Below are 20262 nucleotides of genomic sequence, written 5' to 3' on the forward strand. Positions count from 1 at the left end.
TCCCAACACGGAGGCTGAAATCTGAAAACGGACAGACTGCCTGCTCAAGTGGGTCCCTGACCCCTGAGTAGCCTAACTGGCAGACATCCCCCACTAGGGCCAGACTGACACCCCACACCTCACATGGCAGGGTACACCCCGAGATGAAGTTTCCAAAGCAAGAATCAGACAGGTACACTTGCTGTTCAGCAATATTCTATCTTCTGCAGCCTCTGCTGCTGACACCCAGGCAAACTGGGTCTGGAGTGGACCTCAAGCAATCTCCAACAGACCTACAGCTGAGGGTCCTGACTGTTAGAGGAAAACTAACAAACAGGAAGGACACCCACACCAAAACCCCATCAGTACGTCACCATCATCAAAGACCAAAGCAGATAAAACCACAAAGATGGGGAAAAAGCAGGGCAGAAAAGCTGGAAATTCAAAAAATAAGAGCGCATCTCCCCCCAAAGGAACGCAGCTCATCACCAGCAATGGATCAAAGCTGGACAGAGAATGACTTTGACGAGTTGAGAGAAGGCGGCGTCAGTCCATCAAACTTCTCAGAGCTACAGGACGAATCACGTACCCAGTGCAAAGAAACTAAAAATCTTGAAAAAAGAATGGAAGAATGGATAACTAGAATAATCAATGCAGAGAAGGCCATAAACGAAGTGACATAGATAAAAACCATGACACAAGAAATACGTGACAAATGCACAAGCTTCAGTAACTGACTCGATCAACTGGAAGAAAGAGTATCAGCGACTGAGGATCAAATGAATGAAATGAAGCAAGAAGGGAAGTCTAAAGAAAAAAGAGGAAAAAGCAATGAACAAAGCCTTCAAGAAGTATGGGATTATGTGAAAAGACCAAATCTACGTCTGATTGGGGTGCCTGAAAGTGAGGGGGAAAATGGAGCCAAATTGGAAAACACTCTTCAGGATATCATCCAGGAAAACTTCCCCAACCTAGTAAGGCAGGCCAACATTCAAATCCAGGAAATACAGAGAATGCCACGAAGATACTCCTTGAGAAGAGCAACTCCAAGACACATAATTGTCAGATTCACCAAAGTTGAAATGAAGGAAAAACTGTTAAGGGCAGCCAGAGAGAAAGGTTGGGTTACCCACAAAGGGAAGCCCATCAGACTAACAGCAAATCTCTTGGCAGAAACGCTACAAGCTAGAAGAGAGTGGGGGCCAATATTCAACATTCTTAAAGAAAAGAATTTTCAACCCAGAATTTCATATCCAGCCAAACTAAGTTTCATAAGTGAAGGAGAAATAAAATCCTTTACAGACAAGAAAATGCTTAGAGATTTTGTCACCACTAGGTCTGCCCTACAAGAGACCCTGAAGGAAGCACTAAACATGGAAAGGAACAACTGGTACCAGGCATTGCAAAAACATGCAAAAATGTAAAGACCATCAATGGTAGGAAAAAATTGCATCAACTAACGAGCAAAATAACCAGCTAATATCACAATGACAGGATCAAGTTCACACATAACAATACTAACCTTAAATGTAAATGAACTAAATGGTTCAATTAAAAAACACAGACTGGCAAATTGGATAAAGAGTCAAGACCCATCAGTTTGCTGTATTCAGGAGACCCATCTCACGTGCAGAGACACACATAGGCTCAAAATAAAGGGATGGAGGAAGATCTACCAAGCAAATGGAGAACAAAAGAAAGCAGGGGTTGCAATCCTAGTCTCTGATAACACAGACTTTAAACCAACAAAGATCAAAAGAGACAAAGAAGGCCATTATATAATGGTAAAGGGATCAATTCAACAGGAAGAGCTAACTATCCTAAATATATATGCACCCAATACAGGAGCACGCACATTCATAAAGTAAGTCATTAGAGACTTACAAAGAGACTTAGACTCCCATACAATAATAATGGGAGACTTCAACACCTCACTGTCAACATTAGACAGATCAATGAGACAGAAAGTTAACAAGGATATCCAAGATGTGAACTCATTTCTGCATCAAGTAGTTCTAATAGACATCTACAGAACTCTCCACCCCAAATCAACAGAATATACATTCTTCTCAGCACCACATCACACTTATTCCAAAATTGACCACATAGTTGGAAGTCAAGCACTCCTCAGCAAATGTACAAGAACAGAAATTATAACAAACTGTCTCTCAGACCACAGTGCAATCAAACTAGAACTCAGGACTAAGAAACTCAATCAAAACCACTCAACTACCTGGAAACTGAACAACCTGCTCCTGAATGACTACTGGGTACATAACGAAATGAAGGCAGAAATAAAGATGTTCTTTGAAACCAATGAGAACAAAGATACAACATACCAGAATCTCAGAGACACATTTAAAGCAGTGTGTAGAGGGAAATTTATAGCACTAAATGCCCACAAGAGAAAGCTGGAAAGATCTAAAATTGAAACCCTAACATCACAATTAAAAGAACTAGAGAAGCAAGTGAAAACACATTCAAAAGCTAGCAGAAGGCAAGAAATAACTAAGATCAGAGGAGAACTGAAGGAGATAGAGACACAAAAAACCCTCCAAAAAAATCAATGAATCCAGGAGTTGGTTTTTTTAAAAGATCAACAAAATTGATAGACCGCTAGCAAGACTAATAAAGAAGAAAAGAGAGAAGACTCAAATAGACGCAATAAACAATGATAAAGGGGATATCACCATCAACCCCACAGAAATACAAACTACCATCAGAGAATACTATAAACACCTCTACGCAAATAAACTAGAAAATCTAGAAGAAATGGATAATTTCCTGGACACTTACACTCTCCCAACACTAAACCAGGAAGAAGCTGAATCCCTGAATAGACCAATAGCAGGCTCTGAAATTGAGGCAATAATTAATAGCCTACCAACCAAAAAAGTCCAGGACCAGATGGATTCACAGCTGAATTCTACCAGAGGTACAAGTAGGAGCTGGTACCATTCCTTCTGAAACTATTCCAATCAATAGAAAAAGAGGGAATCCTCCCTAACTCGTTTTATGAGGCCAACATCATCCTGATACCAAAGCCTGGCAGAGACACAACAAAAAAAGAGAATTTTAGACCAATATCCCTGATGAACATTGATGCAAAAATCCTCAATAAAATACTGGCAAACTGGATCCAGCAGCACATCAAAAAGCTTATCCACCATGATCAAGTGGGCTTCATCCCTGGGATGCAAGGCTGGTTCAACATTCGCAAATCAATAAACATAATCCAGCATATAAACAGAACCAAAGACAAGAACCACATGATTATCTCAATAGATGCAGAAAAGGCCTTTGACAAAATTCAACAGCCCTTCATGCTAAAAACTCTCAATAAATTCGGTATTGATGGAATGTATCTCAAAATCATAAGAGCTATCTATGACAAACCCACAGCCAATATCATACTGAATGGGCAAAAACTGGAAAAATTCCCTTTGAAAACTGGCACAAGACAGGGATGCCCTCTCTCACCACTCCTATTCAACATAGTGTTGGAAGTTCTGGCTAGGGCAATCAGGCAAGAGAAAGAAATCAAGGGTATTCAGTTAGGAAAAGAAGAAGTCAAATTGTTCCTGTTTGCAGATGACATGATTGTATATTTAGAAAACCCCATTGTCTCAGCCCAAAATCTCCTTAAGCTGATAAGCAACTTCAGCGAAGTCTCAGGATACAAAATTAATGGGCAAAACTCACAAGCATTCTTATACACCAGTAACAGACAAACAGAGAGCCAAAACATGAACGAACTTCCATTCACAATTGGACATAACAAATGGAAGAACATACCATGCTCATGGACATAAACAAATGGAAGAACATACCATGCTTATGGATAGGAAGAATCAATATCATGAAAATGGCCATACTGCCCAAGGTAATTTATAGATTCAATGCCATCCCCATCAAGCTACCAATGAGTTTCTTCACAGAATTGGAAAAAACTGCTTTAAAGTTCATATGGAACTAAAAAAGAGCCCGCATCTCCAAGACAATCCTAAGTCAAAAGAACAAAGCTGGAGGCATCACGCTACCTGACTTCAAACTATACTACAAGGCTACAGTAACCAAAACAGCATGGTACTGGTACCAAAACAGAGATATAGACCAATGGAACAGAACAGAGTCCTCAGAAATAATACCACCCATCCACAGCCATCTGATCTTTGATAAACCTGAGAAAAACAAGAAATGGGGAAAGGATTCCGTATTTAATAAATGGTGCTGTGAAAATTGGCTAGCCATAAGTAGAAAGCTGAAACTGGATCGTTTCCTTACTCCTTATACGAAAATTAATTCAAGATGGATTAGAGACTTAAATGTTAGACCTAATACCATAAAATCCCTAGAAGAAAAACTAGGTAATACCATTCAGGACATAGGCATGGGCAAGGACTTCATGTCTAAAACACCAAAAGCAATGGCAACAAAAGCGAAAATTGACAAATGGGATCTTATTAAACTAAAGAGCTTCTGCACAGCAAAAGAAACTACCATCAGAGTGAACAGGTAACCCACAGAATGGGAAAAAATTATTGCCATCTACTCATCTGACAACGGGCTAATATCCAGAACCTACAAAGAACTTAAACAAATTTACAAGATAAAAACAAACAACCCCATCAAAAAGTGGGCAAAGGATATGAACAGACATTTCTCAAAAGAAGACAAGCATACAGCCAACAGACACATGAAAAAATGCTCGTCATCACTGGCCATCAGAGAAATGCAAATCAAAACCACAAGGAGATACCATCTCACACCAGTTAGAATGGCAATCTTTAAAAAGTCAGGAAACAACAGGTGCTGGAGAGGATGTGGAGAAATAGGAACACTTTTACACTGTTGGTGGGACTGTAAACTAGTTCAACCATTGTGGAAGACAGTGTGGCGATTCCTCAAGGATCTAGAACTAGAAATATCATTTGACCCAGCCATCCCATTACTGGGTATATACCCAAAGGATTATAAATCACGCTGCTATAAAGACACATGCACACATATGTTTATTGTGGCACTATTCACAATGGCAAAGACTTGGAACCAACCCAAATGTCCATCAGTGACAGACTGGATTAAGAAAATGTGGCACATATACACTATGGAATACTATGTAGCCATAAAAAAGGATGAGTTCATGTCCTTTATAAGGACATGGATGAAGCTGGAAACCATCATTCTCAGCAAACTATCGCAAGGACAAAAAACCAAACACCGCATATTCTCACTCATAGGTGGGAATTGAACAATGAGAACACTTGGACTCGGGAAGGGGAACATCACACACCAGGGCCTATTATGGGGGGGAGGGATTGTATTGGGAGTTATACCTGATGTAAATGACTGATGGTTGATGGGTGCTGACAACTTGATGGGTGCAGCACACCAACATGGCACAAGTATACATATGTAAGAAACCTGCACGTTATGCATATGTACCCTAGAACTTAAAGTATAATAAAAAAGTACATATGCATGTATACATTTTAAATAAATATTTTAAACACACACATATATATACACATATGTACATAATTTAAATATATGAGTTGTTAATATAGAAGAAAAAATAAAGTTAATCTCATCATCCTTCACCCCCAACTTTCCCTGCCTTGGATTAAAAATGGGAATCCTTCAATGGCATTTCAATGACCTACACCAACAGACACTAACTTACTCTTGATATCGTTCCAGACAGCTTCTCTATCTTTATACTTGCCACCCTACCCTAACATATATCTAATCATTGTCCAGTCTAACAGTTCTATCTTCTAAAGAAACCATTAATTTTTTCACTTTCATTTTCAAATATTAGCATACACTCAGACCAGGACTCTTCTCTGTTAAATTACAGTAATCACTTCCTAAGTTTTCTCCCTAACATCCTGGTCTTGCCAATTCTAATCTATTCTTCACATTGATATCCCTAAAATGCAAATTGGGCCATGTTAATTATGTTTCCATTAAAATTCTTCAGTGACTTCACAAGAAGGCTAAAATCCAAAATCCAAAACACATCATACATCTCCTTCATGACTTCTGACCTTCTCCACTTTGCATTCCAGGCACATCAAACTTAAATCCTCATATATGCTATGCTCCTTCTCAACTGTGTGATCTGCAATAAGAATATTCTTCAGTTAGGAACATTATTTCTTCATTTGGTTGTGGATCCCAATGTTAATATTAATTATTGTGGGAGGCAATTTTTAAAATCCTTCATAAATTTAAGATTGGTATTCTCTCCCTCTCTTCCTCTCTCTCTCAGGCAATTTTATTGGTATAATTGCTATAACAAAAAACTGCTCATGTTTAAGGTACACAATCTGAGGCGTTTGAGCACCTGCATATACCTATCTATGATACCATCCCCACAATTAAGGTTATAAACACGTCTTTCCCTCCAAAAGACTTTTTGTGTTCGTGTGTGTGTGTGTGTGTGTGTGTGTGTGTCGGGGGTCAAAATACTCAATATGAAATCTTCCCTCTTAATTTTTAAGTGTACAATACTGAATTTTAACCATACACATTACGTTGTATGGCAGATCTCTAGAACTGATTCACATTGCATATTTTCTCTTATGACTAAATAGTGTACAATTCTTCATAGCATGTGGTTATCATACTTTGTTTCAATTATATACAAACAGTCCTCACTTTGCATTGTTCCAACATGCATAGAGTTTAATTATCTTGATTTAGTTAAATCACACAAATCTCCCAATAACAGAGTTCACATTAAGTTGGCAGGGTATACTACCTGTGAGTAATTGCATACGTTATAAACTTTTCTGCTATCTCTTTAGCCTACAAATCACTTCATAAATAACAAATGTGCATCATGATCAGTTACCAATAACAGAACTTCTTTCAAAGTCTGTCAGTGTTTGGTCACTAAGCATCTGTTATTTAGTTTACTTGGATAAGAAAGAATTTGGTTGTGTTGCCTGTTGTCTCCCTATAATTAATCCACATGATATTTTGCAAAAATAGGAAATGAAAAGAAGAAATCGGCTAAGAAAAATGAAGGTGCAGTAAAGAAGCAAAAAGTGATCGTGTTAGAAGTGAAATTTGGATTGTACACTAATGGAGGTTTAGAAAAAAATAGATGACTGTCAGAATGGTGATACTGCTGCAATTGGAGAAACTCTAGATATGCTGCCAGAAGAACTTACCTAGGATGAATCTGTTAATGTAAATAAGGAAAGTGGTTGTGATGAAAAGACTAAGCGATGTCCCAGCAAAATTAAAGAACTCTCAGAGGTATTTCATAACATTTAAAGTGCAAGGAATAAAGTATTGGAAGCTGATCCAGACTTAGAAAGGAGCATGACAATTCACCAAGGCATTAATAAGGTATTTGCTTCACATCATTATTCATATGAGGAGAAGGCAAGCACTATTCAAACTATACTTGATAAATTTTTACAAAGAACTACAATATTGTCATCTTATTGTTTCTAATGTTTTAAATTACAGTGCACTAAAGAAATATTAGTTTTAGTATGTTTTAACATCCATTCATAATACAAACCCTCAATAAATTAGGTATTGAAGGAACATACCTCAAAACGATAACAGCCATCTATGACAAACCCACAGCCAACATCATACTGAATTGGCAAAAGCTGGGAGCATTCCTCCTGAGAAATGAACAAGACAAGAATGTCCATTCTCACCACTCCTATTAAACAGTGCTAGAAGCCCTAGCAAGAGCAATCAGGCAAGAGAAAGAAATAAAAGGCATCCAAATTGGAAACACTGAAGCCAAATTATCTCTATTCACTGAGGACATGATCTTACACATAGAAAACCTGAAAGACTCCACCAAAATCCTACTAGACTTGATAAACAACTTCAGTATAGTTTCAGGATACAAAATCAGTGTATAAAAATAAGTAGGATTTCTATATACCAATAACATTTAAGCTAAGAACAAAATCAATAACTTAATCCCATTTACAATAACCACACACAAATACCTAGGAATATATTTAACTAAGGAGGTGAAATGTCTCTACAAGGAGAAATACAAAACACTGATGAAAGAACTTACAGATGACACAAACAAGTGGAAAAACATCCCATGCCTATGGGTTGAAAGAATCAGTGTAGTTAAAATGACTATACTTCCCAAAGAAATTTACAGGTTCAATTCAATTCTCATCAAACTACCAATATCATTCTTCCCAGAATTAGAAAAAAAATCCTAAAATGAATACGTAACTAAAAAAAGAATCTGAATAGCCAAAGCAATCCTAAGTGAAAAGAACAAAGCTGGAGGCATCACATTACCTGACTTTAAATTATACTATAAAGCTATAGTAACTAAAACAACATAACACTTTTGTTTAAAATAGACACCTAGATCAATGAAACAGAATAGAGAACCCATAAATAAAATCACATGCTTACAACCAACTGAACTTCAACAAAGTTGACCAAAGAAAAAAAAAAGAGGAAAAGGACCTCCTATTCAATATAGGGTACTGTAAAAACTGGGTAGCCCTGTGCAGAAGAATGAAACTGGACATCTCTCTCTCACCATAAGCAAAAATCAACTCAAGGTGAATTAAAGACTTCAATATAAAACCTGAAAAGATGTAAGTCCAAGAAGAAAACCTAGGTAAAACTCTTCTGGACCTTGGCCTACGCAAAGAATTTATGACTAAGACCCCAAAGGCAAATATAACAAAAACAAAAATAGACAAATGTGACTTAATTAAACTAAAAAACTTCTGCACAGCAAAAGAAATAATCAGCAGAGTAAACAGACAACCTACAGAATGGGAGAAACATTTGCAAATTATGCTTCTGCCAGAGAATTAATATCAAGATTCTATTAGGTTGATGCAAAAGTAGTGGCAAGAACTACAATTATCTTTACACCAACCTAATAAAAAGAACTCAAACAACTCCACAAGAAGAAAAGAAAACCCATTAAAAAGTGGGCAAAGGTCATGCGTAGATACTTCTCAAAAGAAGACATGCTAGTGGCCAATAAATACAGGAGAAAATGCTCAACCTTTTTTTAAACATCAGATAAACACAAATTAAACCACAGTAAGATATCATCTTTCACCAGTCAGAATGGATATTATTAAAAAGCCAAAAAGCAACAGAGGTTGGCAAGATTGTGGAGAAAAGGGTATGCTTATATCACTGTTGGTGAGAGTGTACATTAGTACAACCTCCATGGAAAAAAGTGTGGAGATATCCCAAAGATCTAAAAATATAACTACCATGTGACCCAACGATCCTATTACTGGGTATCAATCCGAGGGAAAACAAATTATTTTATCCAAAAGATACCTGCACTTGTATGTTTATTGCAGCACTATTCAATAGCAAAGTCATGGAATCAACCTAAGTGTTCATCAGTGGTTGGTTGGATTAAAAAATGTGGTATACATACATCACAGAATACACAGCTATAAAAAAAAGAACAAAATCATGTCTTTTGCAGCAACATGAATGGAGCTGGAGGTCATTATCGTAAGTGAAATAACTCAGACACAGAAATCAAATACTACATGTTCTCACTTGTAAGTGGAAGCTAAACAGTGAGTACACATGGACATCAAAATGAAAACAATAAACACTGGGCATCATCAAAATGGACATCAAAATGAAAACAAAAAACTCCCCCAAGAGGGGAGGTTGGAAGGAAAGTGAGGGTTGAAAAATTACCTATTGGTTACAATGGTCTCTAAAATAAAATAAAATGTAAAAAAAACTACCAAGTTTTTGCAATAACCTAGACAATGAAAGTCAGGATACAAACTTACATGTCTATAACTTCAAGTGTATAAAATATGCATGTAAAATAATAAAGGAATACAGCATAAAATGTAATAATTGTGCATCAGCTCAAGTCTTCTAGAAAGCTGATACTAAAGGAGAGTTGGTGTGAAAGCGATTTATGTAAGGTTGGTGGGGAAAGGTTGTGGGTGGAACACCTATGGAAATTAAATAAGAGGTAGCAAGTTTGAGCATAGAAAGGCTTAGCTCATAGCGCAGATCTCATACCTGTGAAAATAAGGGGAGGAGAAGGAAGAATTTGGCAAAGAAAGTCTCAAACTACTGTGTAGATCTGACAAGTTCCTGCCAACCCAAAGACTGCTCATTGGAGGAGTCCTCCAACGGTCAAAACAGCCAGGACCTAGATGTCCTGTCATGCTCATTTCATGGCTTTGGAATAGCCCAGGAAAAAGAGGACTTTTGCTCAAACGTTGTCACAGATCATGACAGTGCTGCAGGTGGAGGCTGTCAGTCAACTTAACTCACAACTGAATGACAAGTTTGTTTTCAGGAAAGGAAATTGTAATCTCTTGGTGGAATAGTGGGTGATCACCTAATTTGTATAACTTAGTACTTTGTATTTTCTTATGGTAGGCAGGCTCTGTTTTTCTCATTCCAAAAAAGTAAACTTTGATTTTTATTTATTTATTTTATTTTATTTTGTATTTTATTTTACTTTTTTTTATTATTATACTTTTAGTTCTAGGGTACATGTGCACAATGCGCAGTTTTGTTACATATGTATACATGGGCCATGTTGGTGTGCTGCACCCATTAAGTCGTCATTTACATAAGGTATATCTCCTAATGCTATCAGTCCCCCTCCCCCTGCCCCACAACAGGCCCCGGTGCGTGATGTTCTCCTTCTTGTGTCCAAGTGTTCTCATTGTTCAATTCCCACCTATGAGTGAGAACATGCAGTGTTTGGTTTTTTGTCCTTGCGATAGTTTGCTGAGAATGATGGTTTCCAGCTTCATCCATGTCCTTATAAAAGACATGAACTCATCCTTTTTTATGGCTGCATAGTATTCCATGGTGTATACTTGCCAAATTTTCTTAATCCAGTCTGTCACTGATGGACATTTGGGTTGGTTCCAAGTCTTTGCCATTGTGAATAGTGCCACAATAAACATATCTGTGCATGTGTCTTTATAGCAGCGTGATTTATAATCCTTTGGGTATATACCCAGTAATGGGATGGCTGGGTCATATGGTATTTCTAGTTCTAGATCCTTGAGGAATCGCCACACTGTCTTCCACAATGGTTGAACTAGTTTACAGTCCCACCAACAGTGGAAAAGTGTTCCTATTTCTCCACATCCTCTCCAGCACCTGTTGTTTCCTGATTTTTTAATGATTGCCATTCTAACTGGTGTGAGATGGTATCTCCTTGTGGTTTTGATTTGCATTTCTCTGATGGCCAGTGATGATGAGTATTTTTTCATGTGTCTATTGGCTGCATAAATGTCTTCTTTTGAGAAATGTCTGTTCATATCCTTTGCCCACTTTTTGATGAGGTTGTTTGATTTTTTTCTTGTAAATTTAAGTTCTTTGTAGGTTCTGGATATTAGCCCTTTGTCAGGTGAGTAGATTGCAAAAATTTTTTCCCATTCTGTAGGTTGCCTGTTCACTCTGATGGTAGTTTCTTTTGCTGTGCAGAAGCTCTTTAGTTTAATTAGATCCCATTTGTCTATTCTGGCTTTTGTTGCCGTTGCTTTTGGTGTTTTAGACATGAAGTCCTTGCCCATGCCTATGTCCTGAATGGTATTGCCTAGGTTTTCTTCTAGGGTTTTTATGGTTTTAAGTCTAACATTTAAGTCTCTAATTCATCTTGAATTAATTTTTGTATAAGGTGTAAGGAAGGGATCCAGTTTCAGTTTTCTACATATAGCTAGCCAGTTTTCCCAGCACCATTTATTAAGTAGGGAATCCTTTCCTCATTTCTTGTTTCTGTCAGGTTTGTCAAAGATCAGATGGTTGTAGATGTGTAGTATTATTTCTGAGGGTTTCGTTCTGTTCCATTGGTCTATATCTCTGTTTTGGTACCAGTACCATGCTGTTTTGGTTACTGTAGCCTTGTAGTATAGTTTGAAGTCAGGTAGTGTGATGCCTCCAGCTTTCTTCTTTTGACTTAGGATTGTCTTGGCAATGCAGGCTCTTTTTTGGTTCCATATGAACATTAAAGCAATTTTTTCCAATTCTGTGAAGAAACTCATCGGTAGCTTGACGATGGCATTGAATCTATAAATTACCTTGGGCAATATGGCCATTTTCACGATAGTGATTCTTCCTATCCATGAGCATAGTATGTTCTTCCATTTGTTTGTGTCCTCTTTCAGTTCATTGAGCGGTGGTTTGTAGTTCTCTTTGAAGAGATCCTTCACATCCCTTGTAAGTTGGATTCCTAGGTATTTTATTCTCTTTGCAGCAATTGTGAATGGGAGTTCACTCATGATTTGGCTCTCTGTTTGTCTGTTATTGGTGTATAGGAATGCTTGTGATTTTTGCACATTAATTTTGTATCCTGAGACTTTACTGAAGTTCCTTATCATCTTAAGGAGATTTTGGGCTGAGACAATGGGGTTTTCTAAATATACAATCATGTCATCTGCAAACAGGGACAATTTGACTTCCTGTTTTCCTAATTGAATACCCTTTATTTCTTTCTCCTGCCTGATTGCCCTGGCCAGAACTTCCAACACTATGTTGAATAGGAGTGGTGATAGAGGGCATCCTTGTCTTGTGCCAGTTTTCAAAGGGAATGCTTCCAGTTTTTGCCCATTCAGTATCACAGGCCAACATTCAAATTCAGGAAATACAGATAACACCACAAAGATACACCTCGAGAAGAGCAACTCCAAGACACATAATTATTAGATTTACCAAAGCTGAAATGAAGGACAAAATGTTAAGGGCAGCCAGAGAGAAAGGTCGGGTTACCCACATAGGGAAACCCATCAGAGTAACAGCGGATCTCTTGGCAGAAACTCTACAAGGCAGAAGAGAGTGGGGGCCAATATTCAACATTCTTAAAGAAAAGAATTTTCAACTCAGAGTTTCATATCCAGTTAAACTTTGATTTTTAAAAAAATTAGCCTTGAGGTTCTCATCAGTCAAGACACAAAAATAGAACTGCAAATGTTTTACATGCAGCCAAGAAGCATATGAGAAAAAGTTCAACATCACTCACCATTAGAGAAATGCAAATCAAAACCACAGCAAGATACCATCTCACACTGGTCAGAATGGCTATTATTAAAAAGTCAAAAAATAACAGGTGCTGGTGAGGTTGCAGAGAAAAAGGAATGCCTATACACTGTTGTTGGAAGTGTAAATTAATTCACCCATTGTAGAAAAGAGTGAGGTAATTCCTCAAAGACCCAAAAACAGAGCTACCATTCAACCCAGCAATCACATTACTGGGTATATATGCAAAGGAATATAAATTGTTCTGTCATAAAGTATGTATATGTTCATTGCAGTACTATTCACAATAGCAAAGACATGAAATCAACCTTAATGCCCATCAAAGATAGACTAGATAAAGAAAATATGGTAGATATACACCATGGAATACTATGCAGCCATAAAAAATTATGAGCTCATGTCCTTTGCATAGACATGGAGGGAGCTCAAGGCCATTATCCTTAGCAAACTATCAAAGGAACAGAAAACCAAATACTGTATCCTCTTACTTATTAGTGGGGGCTAAATGATAACAGAAGGACACATACAGCAGAACAACAGATACTGGGGCCTATCAGAGGGTGGAGGAAGGAGAGTATCAGAAAAAATAACTAATGGGTACTAAGCTTAATACTTGGCTGATGAAATTATCTGTACAGTAAACGCCCATGACACAAGTTTACCTATGTAGCAAACCTGCACATGTAGCCCTGAACTTAAAGGTTAAAAAAAAAAAGTAATTTACATTAAATTATCTAAGGGCAGTTAGGTAACATTTAAAACATCCAATCATGAACCCACCCTCCAGAATTGACCATTGCAAATACTTTAAATATTGTTATCTAAATCTGCACTAGAGGGTTCGTTAATTTAAAAGTTTATTAGTTACGCAGTGGTAAAATGTGCTGTATTGGAGGACTGGAAAGAGTAAAACACCACTGCTCTTGTACAGACAATCTGAGTTCAGCTACTATCATTTGAATTCGTTCCTCCAAAATTCAGATGTTCCCAATGTGATGTTATTAAGAAATGAGACTTTTAAGAGGTAATTAGGTCCTGAGGACTCCTCCCCTCGTGAATGGGATTCGGTGCCCTATAAAGACTTCACAAAGGAAGTTCATTTTTTTTTTCTGCCCTTCCACCTTCTGCCACGTGAGGACACAGCGTTCATCTCCTCTGGAGGATGTAGTATTCAAGGCACCATCTTGGACGCCTAGTGCAGTCCTCACTGGTGCCTTGGTCTTGCACTTCACGGTCTCTGGAACTGAGATATAAGTATCTGTTCTTAATTTTTTTAAAAGAATTGCAAGTGTTTTTAATTATGGCTTATTTGAACTGTATAACATCACTATCCACCATAGGCTATTTTAAACACTTTGAATTAATTCATTTCCATGGTTTTTTTTTGTTTAATTCTAACTTCATATGACTTTCCTTGCACTTTGTTTTAGCCCTGTCATTGAAATTCTCCCTTTGTAATAGATGTACATAATTAAGAACAGAAAAACCTGAAAGGACTGTAGAAGACACTTACTCTAGAGACCTTCAGATGGAGTAGTCAGTGAAGGGTAAGGATGAGGAGCCCCAGTGGGTGAGTTCCATCATTCTCAGCCCATTCTCTTTTATGTGTTTATTTATTAAGGTGCTAGTGCACAAAATTATCCTTTAGGCAAGTAGTTCTTCTGCTGAAAAGGATACAGTCATTGAATTCAAAATTCAACTAATTCTATATAGCCTGCCCATAAATCCCTATAACATAATTGTTTAACCTATGGTTCACTATCTCCAGCATTGGGTAAGTCACTACCCAATGAGACAAGTGTGTCTTTAGACTACTCTAACAGTAGATAAAAGTTCTATCTATAAAGGTTTGATAATAATGAACATAAACATTAGTCTCTCTACCTCTGGTCTGTAGTAAAGGATTATTTCAGTTGTTTTGGGCCCATTATTATTTGGACAAATGAAGAAGTAAAACTGTTAAAAGAACAAGAGTAAAATAGAATGTTATATACTCTGATTTATGTCCCTAGAGAATTCTTTTCCATGTTGACATTGGCATTTATCAGAACGACACTGAGTATATCCCCATATATATTTGTTGAAATGATTAATGTTATCCACTATCTTCATTAATTAGTTGGAAATCTGTTATACTAAATTGTTGCCTCTTATCACATGAACATAAGAAGAGACTGTGGAAAATGCCTCACATAGTCATGAATATAAATATGAATTTACTTGTTCTTAGTGAAAACATGTGACTCCCTAGTGACGATGTCTAAGTGATGAAGATATTTCTTTTAATAACTCTCATTCTGAAATACTGCCATTCTGTGTCTACTGATGAATAAGATCATATTTTTTTTCTGCTGTATCAATAATTTGGAAACTGTCAACAGCCAGGTTTCTGACTTATCTCCTGTTCCCCATGTTGTTTTAGAACACTGAAAATATGTTGCAACAGGCCAGGTGACTCTATCTCCTATCTATCTATCTATCTATCTATCTATCTATCTATCTATCTAATCTATCAATCATCCATCTATCATCTATCTATCTATTTTTGTGGTTTAAAACTATTTATTTGCTTATAATTTAAATGGATTGGGTATTTGGGCAGGGCTTATCTGGCACAACATGCCTCTATTCCACATGCTATTGGCTAGGCTCACTCATATGTTTGTGGTAAGTTGGCACATCAGCTAGAGGTGGTTGAACATGAATAGCCTCACTCACGTGTCTAACATTGAGCTGGAGCTACAGCTAGGTTTCAATGGCCTCTTCTGCAAGCTGGCTTGGCTCTTTGCATGATGGCTGGGTTCCAAGAAGGCAAGAGTGGAAGTTGCAAATTCTCTTGAGGCCTAGGCTCAGAAATTACAGTGTCATTTATGCTGTGTTCTGTTGGTCAAAGCAAGTCACAAGAACAGCTCAAATTCAAGAAGTGGGGAAATGAACTCTACCTCTTGATGGCAATTGCTGCAACCAATTTCATTTCTTATTTATTTATTTGTTTGTCTGAGACAGAGTTTTGCTCTTGTTGCCCAGAATGGAGTGTAATGGCTCTATCTCGGCTCACTGCAACCTCCACCTCCCGGATTCAAGCAGTTCTCCTGCCTTGGCGTCCCAAGTAGCTGGGATTACAGGTACCTGCTGCCTCACCCGGCTAATACTTTGTATTTTTAGTAGAAACAACTCCTGATGTCAGGTGATCAACCCTCCTCAGCCTCCCAAAGTGCTGGGATTACAGGCTTGAGTCACTGAGCCTTGCCTCATTCCTTTTAAATAATGAGATGAATATGGTTTTTGTTTGTTTGTTTGTTATTTTTGCCTTGATTTATCTTTCTTTTTGAATGTCATGTTACAACAAGCCTTACTTGGTTAAAAGATGTCTTCTGTGATTACTTGGTGTGGTCAGGGGTTGGCTTTTAGGAGACTCATTTAGAGCACTAACTGCCTTTTGTAGAGTAAACATACACCATGGTCTTCCTGAGGCGGTCCCAATTTATGCCAATAGGCTAAGATTCTGTTCAGTTTACACTTTGTTTCATTCTCTTTCACTCTCAATGTGGTATTTTGAACAACAAACACTTGTTAAAACCTATCTTGAGTTTTTTTTTTGTTTTTTTATTATTATTATTATTATTATACTTTAAGTTCTAGGGTACATGTGCACAACGTGCAGGTTTGTTACATATGTATACTTGTGCCATGTTGCTGTGCTGCACCCATCAACTCAGGTTTACATCAGGTATAACTCCCAATGCAATCCCTCCCCCCTCCCCCCTCCCCATAATAGGCCCCAGTGTGTGATGTCCCCCTTCCCGAGTCCAAGTGATCTCATTGTTCAGTTCCCACCTATGAGTGAGAACATGCGGTGTTTGGTTTTCTGTTCTTGTGATAGTTTGCTAAGAATGATGGTTTCCAGCTGCATCCATGTCCCTACATAGAGGAAAACCTAGGTAGTACCATTCAGGACATAGGCATGGGCAAAGACTTCATGTCTAAAACACCAAAAGCAACGGCAGCAAAAACCAAAATTGACAAATGGGATCTAATTAAACTAAAAAGTTTCTGCACAGCAAAAGAAACTACCATCAGAGTGAACAGGCAACCTACAGAATGGGAGAAAATTTTTGCAATCTACTCATCTGACAAAGGGCTAATATCCAGAACCTACAAAGAACTCAAACAAATTTACAAGAAAAAAACAAACAACCCCATCAAAAAGTGGGCAAAGGATATGAACAGACATTTCTCAAAAGAAGACATTCATACAGCCAAGAGACACATGAAAAAATGCTCATCATCACTGGCCATCAGAGCAATGCAAATCAAAACCACAAGGAGATACCATCTCACACCAGTTAGAATGGCAATCATTCAAAAGTCAGGAAACAACAGGTCCTATCTTGAGTTTTTATGACCTTATGGGTACTTTTGTTTTTACCTTTTCAAGGCAAAGATAATTTTCTTGGATAAAATATATCAACAAAATATGAATTAAGTAGGTCTGTTATCTTAGTATCGAAGAAAAAGGGACCTATACCTTTCTTAACCTTCTTGCTTTTAACAAATTAAAATGAGCTCTTTGGGATCATTTTAAAAGAAAGCCCCAGCCAGTAAGAGACATTCTTAATCATATGGTTTTGTAAAACACTTTTGTGACCATCCTTGATGAAAGTCCATTTTTTCATATTTTGCACATGTTCTCTATTTTAATAGATAAGACTCAAGTTTACTGATTGAGTTTTGTTTTGGAGAGCCACGTCTCTCTCTTAAAGATCTTCCCATTAAGAATTTTAGGTCATAGGCCAGGTGTGATGGCTCCTGCCTGTGACCCCAGCACTTTGGGGGCTAAGGTGGGCGGATCACCTAAGGTCAGAAGTTCGAGACCAGCCTGACCAACATGGTGAAACCCCATCTCTACTAAATACAAAAAAATTAGCCAGGCATGTTGGCACATGCCTGTAATACCAGCTACTTGGGAGTCTGAGGCAGGAGAATCGCTTGAACCCAGGAGGCAGAGGTTGCAGTGAGCCAAGATTGCACCATTGCACTCCAGCTTGGGAAACAAGAGCAAAACTCCATCTCAATAAAAAAAAAAAATTAGACCCTAAAATTATATTTACATTTTCTCTAAATTGCTTCAAAACAACCAAGAATATATTGATTCCTCTTTTTTTTTTTTTTTTTTTTTTTTTACTCAGGTATCAATAAACTTAAGATGATATTTTTTTCATTTTACCATCAAATTTCTAACTTTACACATTTCCTTCTCTGGCAAAATCTATTGCAAATGAAAGTTCTTCTTCTTAATCCCACCACTTTTTGTAAATTATCATCAAGGCAGGTAAATTAATTCATGTTATTCTCTGCTTTAAGTCAATGAATCTTTGACTTGATGTATGGATAACTCACATTTCTATTACTATTACTCTTATGCTTAGCCCATGTAGAATGCTACTGTCCTTTTTTACATTAAACTTTAACAAGAACTTACACATTTTGTCATAAGGTTCAATATCCTGATGATTTTATAGACTGCATTATGCATTTCTTCAATTAAAATGAAAATGTGGGGTAGGACATTCTTGGGGTCTGTGGATTCTTTATGAAGCCCAATTGCTCTAGGGAAACAGCCAAGAAAATTGTCAGGAATATTTTTTAGGGGTTATTTTACTGGGGATTTTAAGAACTAATAACATCTTGAGTTATTTTTAGTTCAGGGGGATGTGGAAAAATGTGCAATTTTAAAGTATTTTGTTGTAGATTAGTATCCATAATGGAAATCTAAACTGCAGATGTAACTACAAACCCAGTGCAGTTTTTGTCATTTGTATGTCGTTGGGGGAATCAAGTTTTATACATAGCAAACACATGGCCTCCCTAACTTCAGGATGCCTTTGTTAGGGTCTCTATTAGCCCTTAATTTTGTTGAAATCTTTTTTCCTTCTTCCTTTTGAAAAGTAAGTTCCAAAATATAGTTTATTGCATCTTTTGTCACTGAAAAGTTTGTTCCTTTTTCACATATGGGCAGTTCACACAAGGCAAAAATATTAAACAGTTGGTTTTAGTGTATTGTGTAACTTTGATGTATATCAAACTAATTTTGACAAGTTTTGATCCTAAACCTCAAATCATGTAATTAATAATTTGCCTGTTTATTTATGACCTAACTGTAATTATTTTATTAATAAAAGACTATAGGAAAGGATCCCTTATTAAGCTGATGACTAGACCTACAATTCATTTTCCTTTAGTATATAAAGTATTGTACCAGAGTATTAAAAGATATGTAATATTTTATTGACTAATCTATCCTTTAAAAGGAATACATTTTAGGATGTCATCATGTCGATATGAATCATGTGAAATTTTATAAAATCCTACTTATTATACATTTAGTGTTTTAAGAGATTCATTTAATTGCCTTTTTGCCCACATACATTATGTAGTCTCTTTGCAACTGTTTTTTTGTTTTTTTTTAAAAAAAAGACATTAAAAGAATGGTTTAGGTAGAGAAACATTAGCGGACGTTAATTGTCTCTCCACCTGTATTTATGGGTGTTAGATCACTGCTTTTCTAGTTGAAAAGCTGTATTATCAGAGTAAAAGTGTATTTGTAAACTTTATGGGAACGAAAAATTAGGAACAAAACCATTTTCTTTAAAAAGAAATGGAAATGTGTAGTTTCCACTCACAATAACATGATTCCCATTTCTTCTTTTATCTTCACCCCACCTTTATTGTGAAATTCCATGAAGTTAAAATCCCTTGAGATAGAGCATTATTTTCTCTCTACAAAATTTTTTTTTCTATCATAATATTCAATTACTGAATATCATTATATTAGGTCTAACAGATAGCTATGTTGCACATGTACCCATTTACATTAAAACTTGCCATTCATTTATTTGTTACCCATAATGGATGTTGTAATACAGGCACCTGAAGAATATGTGCATGTGAGTTTACTGATCTCTTTCTCTGTATCTAACCCCCACTAAAGCAAAACCTGTCAGAAGAGTTTATAAGAAGATAGCTTATTTGATAACATGTTTCTGGAAAACAGAGCTGAATAACAGAAGAGTAAAAAGTTAATATATGTTAAAGGGAATTTGGAAAAGTTAATATATATTAAAAGGAGTATTATTAAATAGGCCTCTTCTACAGGCAACAGTTTTGTTATACAATAAATAGCCACATAAGGAATGAAAGGAGTTTTTAGGCATTGATTTCCAATGCCACAGTGTTTAGCTTGGCCCAAAGGATGTTATCTTTTTTCCA

This window comes from Macaca nemestrina, chromosome 16, assembly GCF_043159975.1.
Source record: "Macaca nemestrina isolate mMacNem1 chromosome 16, mMacNem.hap1, whole genome shotgun sequence".
Classification (NCBI taxonomy): Eukaryota; Metazoa; Chordata; class Mammalia; order Primates; family Cercopithecidae; genus Macaca; species Macaca nemestrina.